Source organism: Mobula hypostoma, chromosome 9, assembly GCF_963921235.1.
Source record: "Mobula hypostoma chromosome 9, sMobHyp1.1, whole genome shotgun sequence".
NCBI classification, from domain to species: Eukaryota; Metazoa; Chordata; class Chondrichthyes; order Myliobatiformes; family Myliobatidae; genus Mobula; species Mobula hypostoma.
Genome location: NC_086105.1, coordinates 40,978,956 through 40,995,866, shown reverse-complemented (window position 1 = coordinate 40,995,866; position 16,911 = coordinate 40,978,956). Strand labels below are relative to the sequence as shown.

The window sequence follows — 16,911 nt, the reverse complement described above, 5'->3', positions numbered from 1 at the left end:
GTCTTGTATTATTAATCCTCTGAAATATTTAGCAGTTCCCCTTCGTTTTGGAAGTACAATTGAATCTGCTTCTGAAATCTTTTCTAAATCTTGTCAGGGAGTACACTTTGGTTTATTATAAGTTGCTCTATAATTTTTCCTCTCTTTCCCTCTGGTTCACTTACCAGTTGTCTTCAGTCTGTCGAGTCTCTGCCTATAGTCCTCCTGGAAACATTATTTATTCTATTGAAAATCCCTTATGGCTTTATCAAATATACTAATGAGATCTTTTCATGGAAAGACAGAAACCTTCTGTCCAATCTCTTCACATAACTCGAGTCCTGCTTCCTCGGTATCACAGTGGTAATTCTGTTCTGTAAAGAAAATCTTGTTTCATTAACATTAACCTTATTTCCCCTCCTACCTGGTGCAGTATGACCAGCCTGATATTTATGGTATTTTCTATTTTCTTTCAGAGTTGTAGCATATATGGTTTTGTTTTACAATAGTAACTCTGTTGTACATCTCTATGTCCCTTTATGCTGAAAGTATAGTATGAAGAATTTAACACTATTCTTGACGCAATTTCATGGTTTATTATAACTTTACTTGTTTTCATCCCTCTAGTGATAAGCTGAAGATCCTGTATGTCACAGAAACAGTTGTCTAGCAAGAGAACAGGCCCTTTGCTCCAACTCAACCATGCTGATTCAAATCCCTTCCTGAACTAGTCCTATTTGCCTGATATCCCCTTAAAATTGTCCCAATGAGCTGTACTGCCCAGCAACCCACCTAGTTCACGCTAGCCTGATCACAGGACGAATATACACTGACCAATTAACATGCTAACCGGGACGTCTTTGGACTGTGGTAGGAAACCGAAGCACCTAGAGGAAAACCAGGCAGTCACAGGGAGAACATAAAGCTCCTTATAAAGGGTGCTGGCATTGAACTCTGATCTCCGAAGCCCAGAGCTGTGATAGCGTCATGTTAATGGCTACACTGTCATGGCGCCCCTGAACAGCTATACAGTAACCTGACATCCCATTCCTGCACTCAGTGATGAAGACAAGCTTGCCATCTGTTGCCTTCATCACCCTGTCTATCCATGTTGCTGCTTTCTGGGACCTGTGCTTGTACTCCTAGGTCCTTTTCTTCAACAGCACCTCCCAGGGCTCTGCCGTACACGATGTATGTCTTGGCTTGATTTAACTTCCTAAAGTGAAGCTCTTCACACTTCTGTGAATTAAATTCCATCTGCCATTGCTTCTGTTTGCTCACTTTCCCAGTTTATCTAGATCCAATGGGCCAGCGTTTAGGTAGCTACTCATTGTATTGCATAGTTGTGAAGAGACTGACAAAATCACCAAATAAGCAAGGCTTACCAGGCAGATCCACAGGACGAAGAAAACCCTTGTGAGTGCAAATCAGAGTGCCACCAAGCCTGTCACTGAGCCTTGGAGTATCAAAGGGGATCATTTGGTCCAATGCCAGTACTTGAAAGAACAATCTAAATAGTTAAATTCTTCCATTCTTCTTTGCCCTGCATTACTGTAATTGGTATTCTGTGAAATTGACAGCCTAAGTGTGTCCTACAACCTTTTTAGATGTTACAATCTGGTGTGCACTGATTCTGTGTGCATGAAATTGTTCCTTATTATAGCTCAGAAAATATTGCCCCCCCCCCCATATTATCATGGTATTTAGTTTCTGTTCAAGTCACTATTTTCTTTACAAAACACTCAATCCATAGTAAAATGTTTGCTCTCAGTAAACATCTGAACAGTTGTCTTCAGTGTAACTACTGCACTCCATGTTAACACCACTTTTAGAAAGAAAGCTCCACTCCAAGGATTATCTTTAAACGCAGCAATATTTTAAACTCATTAACATCAAAGTGAAGAGGCGGGGAAAGGCTGCCTGTCACAGCACATCACTTTTAATCCTCTGTTCCTTGCTGAGCAGTGTCACTTCTCCATAATGCAGCTCCAGATGTGGTGTTTATTGTCTTGTATTAAATTTGTGATGAAGGGCTCCCACTATTCACCAATTTGCCCTCCTGTAAATTACCTGAATTAATGAGACGCAATGTGCTCGCAATCGCATTTGACATGACACTGAATGATGTCTGGAAAATACAGTCTGGTTAAGTGAAGCTGTAATTTTAGCCCACACACAGTTGTCATGATGATATCAGTATATTTTTCTTTTTGGTGAAGTTTTGATGTCAAAATGACAAGTTTACCCTCCTAATATCAATGTCATTTGAATGCTTTTTAACAATTGCTATATGCTTGTTACAACAAAGCTTTATAAGAATTGAAGCACCATACCATTTAATGTACGATGTATTTATTTAGCTGATATAAGAGACCTGTAACTGCAGGCCTGTCAAAATTAAGTAGGCAGAGACGTGGTGATATTGTTGGTGAGGGAACTCTATCACTGAGAAACTGCTTGTGTTAATTTTCTTACCAGTATGGTTATATCAATATTGTACCTTTTAACCCGCTTACTGATTGCAATGACCAGATTCTTATTAGTACATTGCATCAACCTATTTTAGTAAGTTTAAGTTTAGGATAACTTTAAAATAAATGAACAGCTTTGTACTTGGGTATCTATTGTGTGTGTGTGTGTAATGTATGCATTGGATACAATTTGTATACTTGTGACTAATATTCAACTCAATTTATGAAAACTGTAAATTAAGTGTAATTGTGTATTTTTGGTTACTCAAACGTGTCAGTTCTGTGTCTATCTGCACCAGTTTATTGTCACTGAGGTATTTGCTCAGTGAGGTTTGTCTGTATGATTCCCAGCTGTCTTCACAGAAGGAATCACTGCAAGTCACGTGTATTGACTTTATTCCTCTCCACTAAGAGCAAATATTTTTTCAGCTTTTAGCATTTTAAAATTTATTCAAAGGAGATAGACAACCTCAAGTTGGCCAGCACTAATTTGATTCCAGGATGTAATGGCTTGTCATATGAAAAGCATGTGAAAGCTCTCGGCCTGTATTCACTAGAATTCAGAAAAATGAGGGGTGACCTAATTGAATCCCATCGAATGTTGAAAGGCTTCGATAGAGTGGATGTGCAGAGGATGTTTCCTATGATGGGAGAGTCTAGGACCAGAGGACACAGCATTAGAAGAGAGGGCTGTCCTTTTAGAATGGAGATGAGGAGGAATCTCTTTAGACAGTGTTGAATCTGTGGAATTCATTGCCACAGATTACTGAGGAGGCAGTCATTATATACAATGCCCAGAGAAAGTATTCACCCACTTGGAGTTTTTCATATTTTGTTTTACAACATTGAGTCACACTGGATATTAATTTGGCTTTTTTTGACACTGATCGACAGAGAAAGACCCTTTCATGTCAAAGTGAAAGAGATCTCTACAAAGTGATTTAAGTTAATAACAAATATAAAACACAAATTAATGATTGCATAAGTATTCACCCCTTTCAAGTCAGTATTTAGTAGATGCACCTTTGGCAGCAATTACAGCCTTGAGTTTGTGTGGATAGGTTTCTAACAGCTTTGCACATCTGGACACTGCAATTTTTCCCCATTCTTTATAAAACTGCTCAAACTCTGTCGGATTGCACAGGGATTGTGAGTGAACAGCCCTTTTCAAATCCAGTCGCAAATTCTCAATTGGATTGAGGTCTGAACTCTGACTTGGCCACTCCAGGACATTAGCTTTGTTGTGTTTAAGTCATTCCTGTGTAGCTTTGGCTTTATGCTTGGGGCCATTATCTTGCTGGAAAACAAATCTTCTCCCAAGTCACAGTTCTCTTGCAGACTGCATCAGGATTTCCTCCGGGATTTCCCTGTAATTTGCTGCATTCATTTTGCCCTCTACCTTCACAAGCCTGGGGCCTGCTGCAGTGAATCATCCCCACAGCATGATGCAGCCACCACCAACATTCACAGTAGGGATGGTGAGTTGTTGATGATGTGCAATTTTTGTTTGGCTTATGCCAAACATGGCATTTGGTCTGATGGCCAAAAAAAAATTCAATTTTGGTTTCATCAGACCATAGAACCTTCTTCCAGCTGACTTCAAAGTCTCCGACATGCCTTCTACCAAACACTAGCCAAGATTTCATGTGATTTTTTTTTCAACAGTGGCTTTCTTTTTGCCACTCTCCATAAAGCTGCAACTCTTGAAGCACCTGGGCAACAGTTGTTTTATACGCATTCTCTTCCATCTCAGTGACTGAAGCTTGTAACTCCTCCGGAGTTTTAGAAGTCACATAACTAGTTAAATCTGTTATTTGGAGACCTGTGTGCAGTTAAGGTGTTTCAACTGATTGCCATAAAAATACAACTGTATCTTGGTGGCCTCGCTCACTAGTCCCCTTGCACATCACTCAGTTTTTGAGGACGGCCTGCTTTAGGCAGAATTACAGCTCTGCCATATTCTTTCCATTTATTGATGATTGACTTAACTGTACTCCAACAGGTATTTAGTGACTTGGAAATTTTCTTGTCTCCACATCCTGACTTCTGGCTTTCAATAACCTTTTCGTGGAGTTGCTTAGCATGTACTTTTGTCTTCATGGTGTAGCTTTTGCCAGGATACTGACTCACCTGCAGTTGGACTATTCAGATCCAGGTGTATTTTTACTGCAATCAATTGAAACGCCTTGACTGCACACAGGTCTCCAAAAACAGATCTCCATTTAACTAATTATGTGACTTCTAAAACTAGTTGGCTGCACCAGTGATGATTTGGTGTGTCTTATTAAAGGGGATGAATACTTGTGCAATCAATTATTTTGTGTTCTATATTTCTAATTAATTTAGATCACTAGTTTTGATCTACTCTGCCAAGAAAAAGTTATTTGCATTTGATCAGTTTGCTTCTTAATCTGCTGTCTCAGTTTTGTTTTTTCCCCAAAGACAATTATCCTAGCCTAACTATAATTTTAACATAATAATTCTATAGCTATGGATTTGTGAGAATATTGCTTTCATGAGCTGAGGATTCCCGAGTGGAGCTGGACATTGAAATTATGAACAATGTTTTGATAGTATGTTGAAAGGAAACTTACTGAAATAGCTGAAGTTGACTGAGTTCTGTGCTTTGACCTAAGGAACTTTGCCATAATGTGCTGGGTCTGGGATGTTTTGCCTCTTGCTTAAATCGTCATCTTCCTTAGTGCAGAGTGTACTGCTAGTCAATAGAAAGTTCCTTCCGGAAGTTTTTGGCAGGTTTAGTCACATTGTTTTCAAAAAGGCAGTCACATTTTGGTTCATTCCTAGAATTCAGCTATCTGGGTAACACAAAATGAGCATTTGTAAATGTTCTTTGATAACCTGTCCCTGAAACCTTCCATCACTTGGCCTATAATAAGAAATAATTGGTTGGATTAGATTTATCCTGCCCTTCCTATAAAATCACACAGAGAGAAGGCACAATACTTTCACAGTTTACACCATGAGTTATAGTCCTGCCCTGCCCCCATCTCGCCTGCCTTATTTCCAGTTTCTTTCCAGTCTTGATGAGGGGTCCCAGCCCAAAACATTGACTCTTTATTCATTTCCAGTGATTTTGTCTGACCTGCTGAATTCCTCTGGCATTTTAATATATTGCACTTGATTTCCAGTATGGGCAGAACTCAAGAGATTCTTATTGCCTTAAAGATGCCACTTGTTTGTACTGCTGCATTTCTAGTACTAAACTGTTGCTGTTCTGACATGTTGCCTTTTTCACTCAGCTGATGGATCCCCTTGTCCATAGTTGACAGCAGTGTGCACTGTGACTACACTGTCTCCCCCCAGAGAACCACAAGGCAGTTCCCCTTATCTTCCTTTCCACCCTGTTGTATCTACATTCAAAGATCCTCCGCTATGACACGAATCCACAAACAATGCATCTTGCCCGATTGTCTTGTTTCGGTGTTCTTGACTCCAGCGTGCCAAAGGTTACTCCACTGTTATCCACCCCTTTCCCAGGGTGCTCGCTTTGCAAATGTGGAGCTCATTATGCAAGTGTGAAGATTGTTGCTCCTGAATTTTCACGTGAAGCAGTGACCTGCATTAGTTTCAGTTTAGTGGACTGCATTTGCTATTTGAAATCCTGCCTCCCCTGCAATGGAGAGTAAAATGGTAATCTACAATTGAACTCTGACCATTTGGTTTCCTGGTACATTAATTATCCAACCTATTCCGAATTTGACCTCTCTGCTCTAGCCTTCTGTGATGCTTAATGTAAGCTTGAGCAGCAACAGTATATCATTCCATGGGATGCCTTTCAGCGTTCTGGACAAAGTGGAGTTCAGAGATTTTTCGGGTGACAGTTCCCCTATTCCCATTTGTATGACCACTAAAACTACCTTGTGTTTCTTATCACTGCAATGCTATCTTACGTCTTGCATTGTTATTCCCTTTAATTACTTTTACCTGCCCAATTGTAATGTTTCTCTGCAATGTAAAAACTTGTTTCATGTACTCAGTCCTGAGCATCCTCACTCCACAGGTGGTGATGTAAATCCTGAAAATTTCCAGCAACCTCGGTAATTTGATATTTCCGAGGTTGGTTTAATTGTAACCTCAGAATGTTAATGATAGGACACTCTGACTCCATTTAATGTAAAGATTTGGTAGTGAGACTTCCTCGTGGGGCTGTGATGGTTGTTGTCTGACACTTGCGATGAATGAATGGTGCATGCCATTTCTGAGGACGTTCGGGTTTGTTGGTCATTTATTGTTGCATGAACAGCTTCATTATGTAATGTGAAGCAAGCAGAACAGAACATGTGATTACTGTAAAACATTTCCACACCGGAGCTGTGCATGGAGGGGACGGGGGCGAATGCTTGGACACTTTCTGGAGCATCTCATGTTATTTTGACTGGGGATTCTGATCACTGATTGTTAACAACCTCACTCCTCATACCAGAGAGAAGTCAATCTATGGAGCTTTTTCTCCTTGATTACAACTAACTTTAGTTTTACAAGGCTTCTTGATGCCTTATTTGGATAAATAGTGCCTTGAGCGGGCGCTCATTAAATTCCCCTCTGGAATCTAGTTCTTTGTTCCATGTGTGCACCAAAGCTCTAATGAGGACTGGATTTAAGCAATAATAATACTTTCAAATGTATGACAAGGGAGATGCTGAAAACACACTCGAGGTTGAGCTGCCTCCATGTTAAGGACCCTTCAGCGGAACTCAGTGAGAAAGTGAGTTTTAGTTGCAAAGAAGGTGAAGGGGGGAACAATGAGAATGCTAATCACAGGATGCAGATCAAGGTTGTCAAGATGATGAGCACTCCTGTAACTGCTAGTTTTAAAATGGAAGATTGAAACAAATGTACAATCATCTGTGGAGAAGGGAGAAAAGATAATTATCTAGGTCTCTAGAGATGGAATATGCCAAAGGTGCTTGAGCAGTGCAGGGGGTTAAAGATGCAAGGCAATGTGGGATTGTGTATTAAAGTGATAAATAACTGGAATCTGCCAATACTCACTATTTGAGTGGTGGGACCCCCTCCCTATCAAGGAGGCGATGTTAGCAATTAGCAAAGTAATTTCACCACAGTTCACTTGTCTTTAATGCTACACATTTAAAATTTATAACTTGGGTTTTCTATCTTATGAAAGGTTTCCAAATTCCAAATTATTTCTAAAACACAAAGGAGTTCCAAAACAATGTGTAATTCCTATAAGCTATAAATATTTACCAATGAGTTGCAGCGAACAAATTGTCTGAGGAATGAATTCTAGTTCTGCCCTTCTTTCTGGTGTGCTTCTTGATATTCCTTAACCATTCCTTAAAAGCCTGACTGCTCTCTACACTTTTACTGTTTTCTGCGAGTTGGGTGACTTCACACATGTGATGATCTTTCAGATAATTTTTTACACAGGTGGTCTAAAAGCTTCTAAGACAGAGAACCCAAACACCCTCAATTACTGCTGTGGAACTGCCTTTTTGAGCACACAAACCTTCCAGCTATTCATACTATTTGATATGCTAAGTGATTGTATCAATCTGATCTGTAAGCTTCATTGAAGTAAATAACTTGGCTAGCATTGTCTGGTTTGGTACAAGCCTAATTAACATACACTGTCTCTTGAACAGTAAGCCCTGTGCTATGGGTCTACACCTTGTGCTATATAGGCAGTGCTGTTTGTTTGCAACCACATGGAAATCAGTTTTGAGATCAGACTCTTGCGAAGACTCCTCTTGGGGACCGTCTATAACTCCACCAACTGTTCCAGTAAGTTACCAGTGTCAGTAGAATTCTTGATCAGATGCTTAAAGAACACTTCCCATTGTAGGAGTGTGTGTTTTTCTCTGTAGAGTATTCACTTCCTTTATCTCAGGTGTACATTTCTGAAATCTCAAAGGGCAATTACATTGATAATTTTTCCATAAACACATGGCAATGATGTATAATGTGCATATTACAGTCCATCTTAATCCATCTTTAAGATTTCCTTGCTCACAAAGTTCTTGCCGTTTCTTTCATGCAAGTTTGGATCACTATCTTCGCCTCTGTTCATTCATCAGGTCGGTTGGTAATATCTTTCATTGAGTTGAAGATGGCTCATTTCTTTCAGGGGTGTTCACATTGTTTTCGATTATAGTGCATGAATTTTTCAGGTTTTCTGAAAATGAGTCTTATAGTCAAATTACTGTGTCTTTTGTCTAAGGATTGGTAAGCTTGCATTTCAGTTATAGAAAATCGTATTCATCAGTTACATGATTTCACAATATAATAACATACAGAGTGAAACCTGTTTATAGAGATAAATTACCTTTATTTATGTAGTGACATAAGGAAAAGTACTGCTCTCCAGTTGAGGATTCCGTCTGTACTAAATTCTGGGTGACCAAAAAAGGATGGCAGAACATAGGAGTTGGTCATGTTCCTGCCATGGGAGTGAGTTCCCATTGGTATACTATAGCTTGGCATTCTGATACCAACCACACCATCTGCATATGTTTCTTTCAATTTTTGGTGATTCCAGACACTTGGTATAATTGTTAAAGATTAGGCCTAACTGAGAATCATTGATACATCTTCCTCACATTTGTTTTCCCAGAAAACTTTAAGCAAGCGCTACCCAGTCTGTTTGCCAGATCATGGGATTAACATACCCCTTTGTCATACACTGCATCTCAAGCAGTAAGCTCCATGCTATTGGCTGGCACTCTGTGCTATATTGACAATGCTGTTGGTTTGCAAAGTTGTCCTTTAACTTCAGACTATCGCTTGCCATTTGCATTAAGAACTCAAGACTGGCTCCTGTTTACAACAAGAGGCTAAACAAGAATATCAGTTGGAAATTTATCTTGATCAAAAAACAATTCTTTGATCTCCAGAAATGTCAGCAGTTATTTAAAAGAAAATCAAACAACTGAATTTGGCAAAAACCTAAGGCCCTGTGGCCCTGGACCACAATGTCTGACACCAAATTCCCAGTATAGAGTCACTATTCTGAAATCTATTATGAGAAGAGATTATTGGACTTCCAGAAGAAACAATTAAAGCATGTTCTCAAAGTCTCCTTCCAAAGATATATAACATTCTACTCATGGCAACTCTGGCCCATGATCATTCAAAATTAAAATTAATGCACAAATGGGGAAATGGAAGTTGATGCATTTGGCATTTGCAGACACCCTGTGAACAACAGGAGCACCTGTCTGCCCCATTAAACACCACCTCCTCCATCTGTGGAAGAATCTGTAGTTCCAGTATTTGCCTCATCATTCATAGCCAGAGGGCGGGGGAACTGGAGTGCAACCAAGTTTTCCTTAATCCTGAGAGATTAACTATAAATAAAATCAAACTTTTTCACAACAACATGGGTGGAAATCTGTTGCTGTAATGGAGGCCAGAGCATGAATAAGGAGCTTATTTTTGGTCAGTGCGTATCACCATGATTTTGAAGTGTCTGGTTCAGTCTTAGACAATTGTTTAAGAGAATGATGGAGCGGGTGGACAAAGGTCAAATTTGGTGATTGGCTTCAGTATTTCCAATACTGAGACCTCATTGGGTAAAGAAAAAGGGATTCTCATCTCTGAAGGAATTGGTAAACTAGTTATAGTTTGGGCACTGAATAATACTAATCTCACATTATTTAAGTCAACCATCTGTTGCGGTGGAATTTGATTCCAAGTTGTTTGTCCAAGTCTCTGGTTTATTACCCACTGAGTGCTTGATGTAAATAACTAGAGTGTGATGGTTGGTTGATGTTGGTCGATGTATTGTGCATTTTTAAGATTTAGATTAAAGTTGCAAATTGAGATTGTAATATTGTAATTGTGCTGTCTACGTGGAATTGCTGTTTATTCAACTGGCATTCAGTCGGCAAGACTGGCAGAGCAGTCTGCTGCTTGGATGTGTTAACACCTGCTTAATGCCGATTGCATCCAGTCTGTTTGCATTCTGTACCTACGTCCCCTCTGATTACTTTACTAACATTTAATCGTTTACTGCAAGCCATCCAAGCAATCAGCAGAAACTGCCTCAGAATGGCCGTCAAAAAAATGGACAGATTCTCCTTCCTTCTCCAGCTGTGAAACTCCATGCTGATCTGGTTCTGTTTTGATACCAAAATGCAATGGTGTCAGTTCACTTAAAGGTCCTGTGTTGGGCATGTGGCCAAGTGGTTAAGGCGTTTTTCTAGTGATCTGAAGGTTGCTAGTTGGGGTCTCAGCTATGGCAGTGTGTTTGTGTCCTTAAGCAAGGTACTTAACCACACATTGCTCTAGAGTCTGTCCGAGGAGTGGTGCCCCACACAGACTTCCAATCTGCGCCTTGTAAGGCATGAAAATGCCCGATGCAGGCCTCTCATGGTCTGAGTCGACGTCCCCCTAAAGGTCAGAAGTGAGTTGTTTTTCTTCACCTCAAGCAGCAATTCATCGGTGCTCAATTTTATTAAGTGTGATTTTTATCCTCTATCATGAACATCATTTTTTAAAAATATTTGGGGGTGCAGTGTTCTGACAGTGAGAATTCTATCTGATCAGAATCAGGGTAGCAGGGGAGCACACTGTAATGTTCTTACAGTGCTAGCTGTAATATAGTTCAATTCCTGCGCTGTATGAAAGGAGTTTGTACATTCTCCCATGACCACATGGGCTTCCTCTGGGTGCTCCAGTTTCCGTCCACGTTCTAAAGATCTATGATTTAATAGGCTAATTGGTCACATGGCTGTAATTGGTCAGCATGGACTCACTGGGCCGGAAGGGCCTGTTACTATGCTGTATCTCCCTCACTAAGCAGCTTATATATTCCTCTGTTGAAAGGTGCACAACTAAAATTCTTTGAATAACTCTGCTGGTTTCTCTGGCAGTCCTGGGGCAATGGAGTCAATTGGACCATTGCTTCATATGGTGCCATTACTTTGCAAAGGTTTGATTTGTCACCATTCCTTTCCTGAATCCATTCACACTGGTCGCATTCTTTCGCTTGCTGACACAAAGGGACTGGGTCAAAATCAAGGTTACTGTCAAATGCACATGTAGATGTGCGCACAGGTGTAGTGAAAAACTTACTTACAGCAGCTTCACCGGCAGAGCATCACAAAAGCAGCATTCAAAGAATAATGTGAATTAAAAATAATTTGTACAACTGTATGAGGATGGTGGTGGGGGAGCCTATTTTTGGTGCAAAGTCATTAAAGTAGTCATGGTGCTCCTAAACTGGAGTGGTGATTAGTGTTTTGGGAGATTGATTTTAGAATCAGGTTTAATATATCACTGGCATGTGTTGTGAAATTTGTGTTTTGCAGCAGTATGTTGTAATATATAATATAAATTATAGTAAATGTATGTACAGTATATTAAGTAGTGCAAAATGAGAGGGAGGGGGATTCTGAGGTAGTGTTCATGGGTTCATTGTCCATTCAGTAATCTAATGGCAGAGGGCAAGAAGCTATTCCTGAAACAGTGTGTCTCTTCAGGAATTTGAAGCTGCTCACCTTTTCCACTTTTGATCTCTCGATGATGACTAGAGTGTGTTCCCTCAACTTTCCCCTTCCTGAAGTTCACAATTGATTCCTTGGTCTTGCTGAAGTTGAGTGCAGGGCTTTTGCTGTGACACTACTCAAGCAGCTGATTTATCTCGCTCCTGTACGCCTCCTTGTCACCGTCCGAAATTCTGCCAACAATAGTTCTGTATTCAGCAAGTTTATAGATGGCGTTTGAGGTGTGCCTTGCCACAGTCATGGGTGTAGAGAGACTAGAGCAGTGGGCTAAGCACACATCCTTTAGGTGCAACATATTGACAGGCAGTGAGGAGGAGATGTCTTTTTCTAATCCACATACTGTGGTCTCCTGGTGAGAAAGTCAAGGATCCAGTTGCAGAGGGAGGTTCAGAGGACCAGGTTTTGAAGCTTGTTGATTAGAACTGAGGGTGTGATTGTGTTGTACCATGACGTGTATGCTGCTGCTGTGGCTTCACCATTAATAAACCACCTCTGAGTCATAAAATAAGTACTTATCCCCTTCCTGTCTTTGGATTTTCTTCTGGTCTGATTTGATGGACAGCTCTGCCTTTTACTTTTCAAATGTTCCTTCTGCTCTTGTGTGAGCTTGACTGGCAGCAGTTCAGTTGGCAAATAACTGCATTTAGTGAAGGTTAATGGAAAGGAAAAAAATAACCGGATGACATTATGATCCCTGGCAATAGTTGTATTAGGGCCACAGCTAGAATACAGTATGTTCTGGCTGCCACTTCATAGGAAAGGTGATATTGTTCTGGAGAGGGTGCAGAGGAGATTCACCAGGATATTGTGTGGCGTGGAGCATTTCAGTTGTGAGGAAAGACTACCTAGTTTAGCTTAGAGAAGATGAGGGGGTGGGGCAAACATGATAAAAGTTGCATAAAATAATAAGATGATACTTGGGAAATCCACCTCCCCATTGCAGAAGTATCCAACACTGGAGGGCACAGATTTGGGGCAAAAATGTTCAAAGGAGATTTTTTTTATTTTGCAAACACATCAATGAGGGAGAGAGCCAGCGGTATGTTGAATTACTGGGTGAACAAGTAGTCTTTGTGGTACTGAAAGTCTGTCTTTATTGCTGCTTTGCTGCATGTTTGAGTGTTTAGTGGGGGGGGTGCTGATGCTTTTTTTTGCTGGTGGGGGAAGGGGGGATCATTGCTTTGCTGCTTGTATATGGGAGGGGGAGGTGGGGGGCTTTGGGGTTCTAACATTTAACTGTCATTCATTCTTTGGGGCACTCCTCTGTTTTTGTGAATATTTGTGAAGAAAAAGAATTTCAGAATGTACGTTGCATACATTTCTCTGATGTTAAATGTACCTTTGACATCCAGATCACACTGCCTTAAGACATGTTCCCACAATATTTCCTCTAAGTATCTAGACAAGCAATTGAAGTCCCAAGCATGAAAGGTTAACGACCAAGTGCTAGTAAATGCGATTCACAAAGATAAGTATTTGATGTTAAGCATGGATGTGATGAAGCAAATTTATTACCAAGTAAGGATCAAATCTCATATCAGCCATGTAAGTTCCATATCTGGAGTGAAATGTATGTCAGGGGTTGTATTTCGTGACATATAATTGATATAAAATTTACTTTGAACTTTGTTCATTCTTTCGTGTTTTTTTTAAGCGACATATTCTTGGAAAACTTGATTATTTAAATTGGACCAATGATGGATATTTCAGCCAGTAAGGAAGAGTTTTCTAATTTGTCAGTACAAGGAGCCCATACTGAGCCTGATGGGTTCACATCTCATTCATCTTTGTGTAAGGAATTGTTATCTTCGACAGAGCTCTTAAATCTCATCTGAAATATCTTTGCTTGAAATAACAATGCAATTACCTTGTAACACAGATATTAAACTCTCCTCCTGAGATGAAATGTAACTTGATCTTCAAAAGGAAGAATTTTTTCATATCCCACTGAGATGAGACATTTGTGGGTAAGCTGTCAAGCAAGTGGTCATGGATAACTTGCAGTCAAATCAAACAGATGAAGATCAGATTGCTTTGGTGGGTGGGGGGGGTGGTGGAGATTGGAAGGGCAAGACATTATTTTAAAAAATGGCAAGGATGCAGTCAGGAGTTATCTTTGTAGCAGAATCTATAAGTTCTTGCAATTTCATTCTCACTAAAAGAAATATTATAGAAAGTAATAAATAAGATTGGAGTAGATGGAGAATTAATGGCTTGTTTTGATTTTTGTAAGTATTCTATTATTTTCTACAATTTTAGATCTTCCATGGAAAAAAATTCTTCTTTTGTTCCTTCCAGGAGAGGGAATGGAAAAGTGAACTTTTTTTTTGTCCCTTCTCTGTGTCCGTCTGTCTGTCTCTCAATAAAAATGTGATTTTGGCCAGAAGCGGGGGAAGAGTGCCAGGAATTTTTCTTTTCTATTTTGCAAATTAAAACTCCATTTGCCTGCATATTGAATTGTCTGTCCTGGTGGCTCCCAAGTTGAAGGTCGCTGTATTAAGCCAAAGAAATATCATAGTGTTGGTGGCCTGCTGCTCCCTAGTGTACAAGCAGTTTTGTTTTGAATGTTGTTGAAGTCTGTTTGCATAGTATGGAATTTGGAGATAATGTCATTCCAGCCACACGGATCTGCTCAGTAGTGAATCTGGAGTTCGTGCTTCAGTGGTGTTTACGTAAGATTAGTTACATCTGAGCTGTGTCGAGTTCACCTTGATGCACAAATCGAAGTGCAATATATGCAGCCTTGTGGTATTGTCTGCTCCTGTTAAGTGTTCAACTGATAAGTTATAATTAGTGTGCACTTTATTGGGAGGATACTCTTAACTGAACTCATTATGTTGAGTATAACAAAAATATTTTCCAATTCAAGGCTATTTTCAGAGTTTAGAATGTGATGTTTACAGCAGTTAAATAGAAGATCCATTAGCTGGTTGGTATTTATCCATGTTGAGAACGGTGTTTGTATACCAGATAATTAACGGGAAAATACCTCTCTTATTCATAGAATTAAACAAGTTCTGCAAAAATAAATAGAGCACTTCAGCTTTGAAGATATTTTAAAAAAACACTTAAACTATATTTAAATCTGAGGCAACTACTTATTAGCTCCTAATTAACATGCAGTGGTTTCTTCCTCTTGTCTTAACAAATGATGCAAGCCATTTTTAAGATGCAAGTGGTGCACAACATGGCATCGCTGAATGTGGGAGTTTTCTAACAACTAAACCTAGAACCTTAAAAATAACTCTCTCCAGAAATGTGATTTCATGCAGTAATAAATCTTGTGCTTCAGTATTGGGTGGGCTGCAATTCTTCTTTGGCTCCCACAAGCTGCACTAACCTTTGGCTGTCCGGTGAGTCCAACTGAGTTTTGGACTGCGCTGCCATGATGTCCCATGACCAACTTTTAGCTCAACGTCATTAGATGTTATTTACTTGGATTTTCAAAAGGTGCTGCACTTGAGGCTGCGTAACAAGTATTACAAGAAAGATGTTAACATGGATAGAAGATTGGCTGATTGGCAGGAGGCAAAGAGTGGGAATAAAGGGAGCATTTTCTGGTTGGCTGCTAGTGGCTGGTAGAGTTGCCAACTGTCCCGTATTTGCCGGGACGTCCTGTATATTGGGCTAATTTGGTTTGTCCCATACGGGACCGCCCTTGTCCTGTATTTCCCCTGCTAAGGTAGAGCGTTCCTATGAAACGTTTCATGCTGAAATGGCGTAAATCAAAGAAGCAATTATCACTAATTTATATGTGAAAAATTTGAGCGTTCCCAGACCCAAAAAATAACCTACCAAGTAACACATAAAACCTAAAATAACACTAACATATTGTAAAAGCAGGAATGATATGATAAATACACAGCCTATATAAAGTAGAAATAATGTATGTACGGTGTAGTTTCACTGAACAGAATCGCCGGAACCGACTTGTAGAGAAAAAAAAATTGGCATGTACATACATGCGCACGTCATGCAGGTGTACACAGGTGCCTGCGCAAGGTTTCATGGTCATGGTAGTCTTTCTCGGAGTAAACACAAGAGTCCCGTATTTGACTGCTAATGTTGTCCCTTATTTGGGAGTGAGAAAGTTGGCAACCCTAGTGGCTGGTACCATGCCACAGGGGTCAGTGTGGGGACCGCTTCTTCTTGCATTGTACATCAGTGATTTAGATGACGGAATTAATGGCTCTGTGACCAAGTTTGCAGACAATATAATGATAGGTGGAGGGCCACGTAGTGTTGAGGAAGCAGGGAGGCTGCAGAAGGACTTAGCTAGATTAGGAAAATGGGCAAGAAAGTGGCAGGTGGAATATAATGTAGTGAAGTGCATGGTCATGCACTTCGGCACAAGGAATAAAGGTGTGGACTATTTTCTAAATGGGACAAAAATTCAAATCAAATGTATAAGGGACTTGGAAATCCTTCTGTAGGATTCCCTAAAGGTCAACTTGCAGGTTGAATTGGTGGTAAGGAAGGCAAATGTAATGTTAGCATTCATTTCAAGGACTATAATACAAAAGCATGGATGTAATGCTTGAGCTCTATCAGGTATTGGTCAGGTCACACTTGAAATATTGTGACCAGTTTTGGGCCCCTTGTCTAAGGAAAAGATGTGCTGACATTGGAGAGAGTACAGACGAGGTTCACAAGAATGATCTCTGGAACGAAAGGGTTAACATAAGAAGGGTTTGATAGCTCTGGGCCTGTACTCGCCTGGAGTTTAAAAGAATGATGGGGAAACCTCATTACAACCTATTGAATATTGAAAGGTCTGGATAAGGTGGATGTGGAGAGGATGTCTCTTGTACTGGAGTTTCAGACCAGAGGGCACTGCCTCCAAGTTGAGGTATGTCCATTTAGAAAAGAGACGAGGAAAAAACATTTCTTTAGCAAGAGAGTGGTGCATCAGTAGATTTTATTGCCATGGTTGGCTATGCATGTCATTGGCTATGTTTAAGGCAGAGGTTGATGGT

At 40.1% G+C, this 16,911-nt stretch overlaps 1 protein-coding gene across 10 annotated transcripts in view; it reads left to right on the top strand.

Moving 5' to 3' along the window:
• cadps2 (Ca++-dependent secretion activator 2) overlaps window positions 1-16,911 on the top strand; it is a 725,177-nt gene that overhangs the window by 1,186 nt on the left and 707,080 nt on the right. The window lies entirely within an intron of this gene.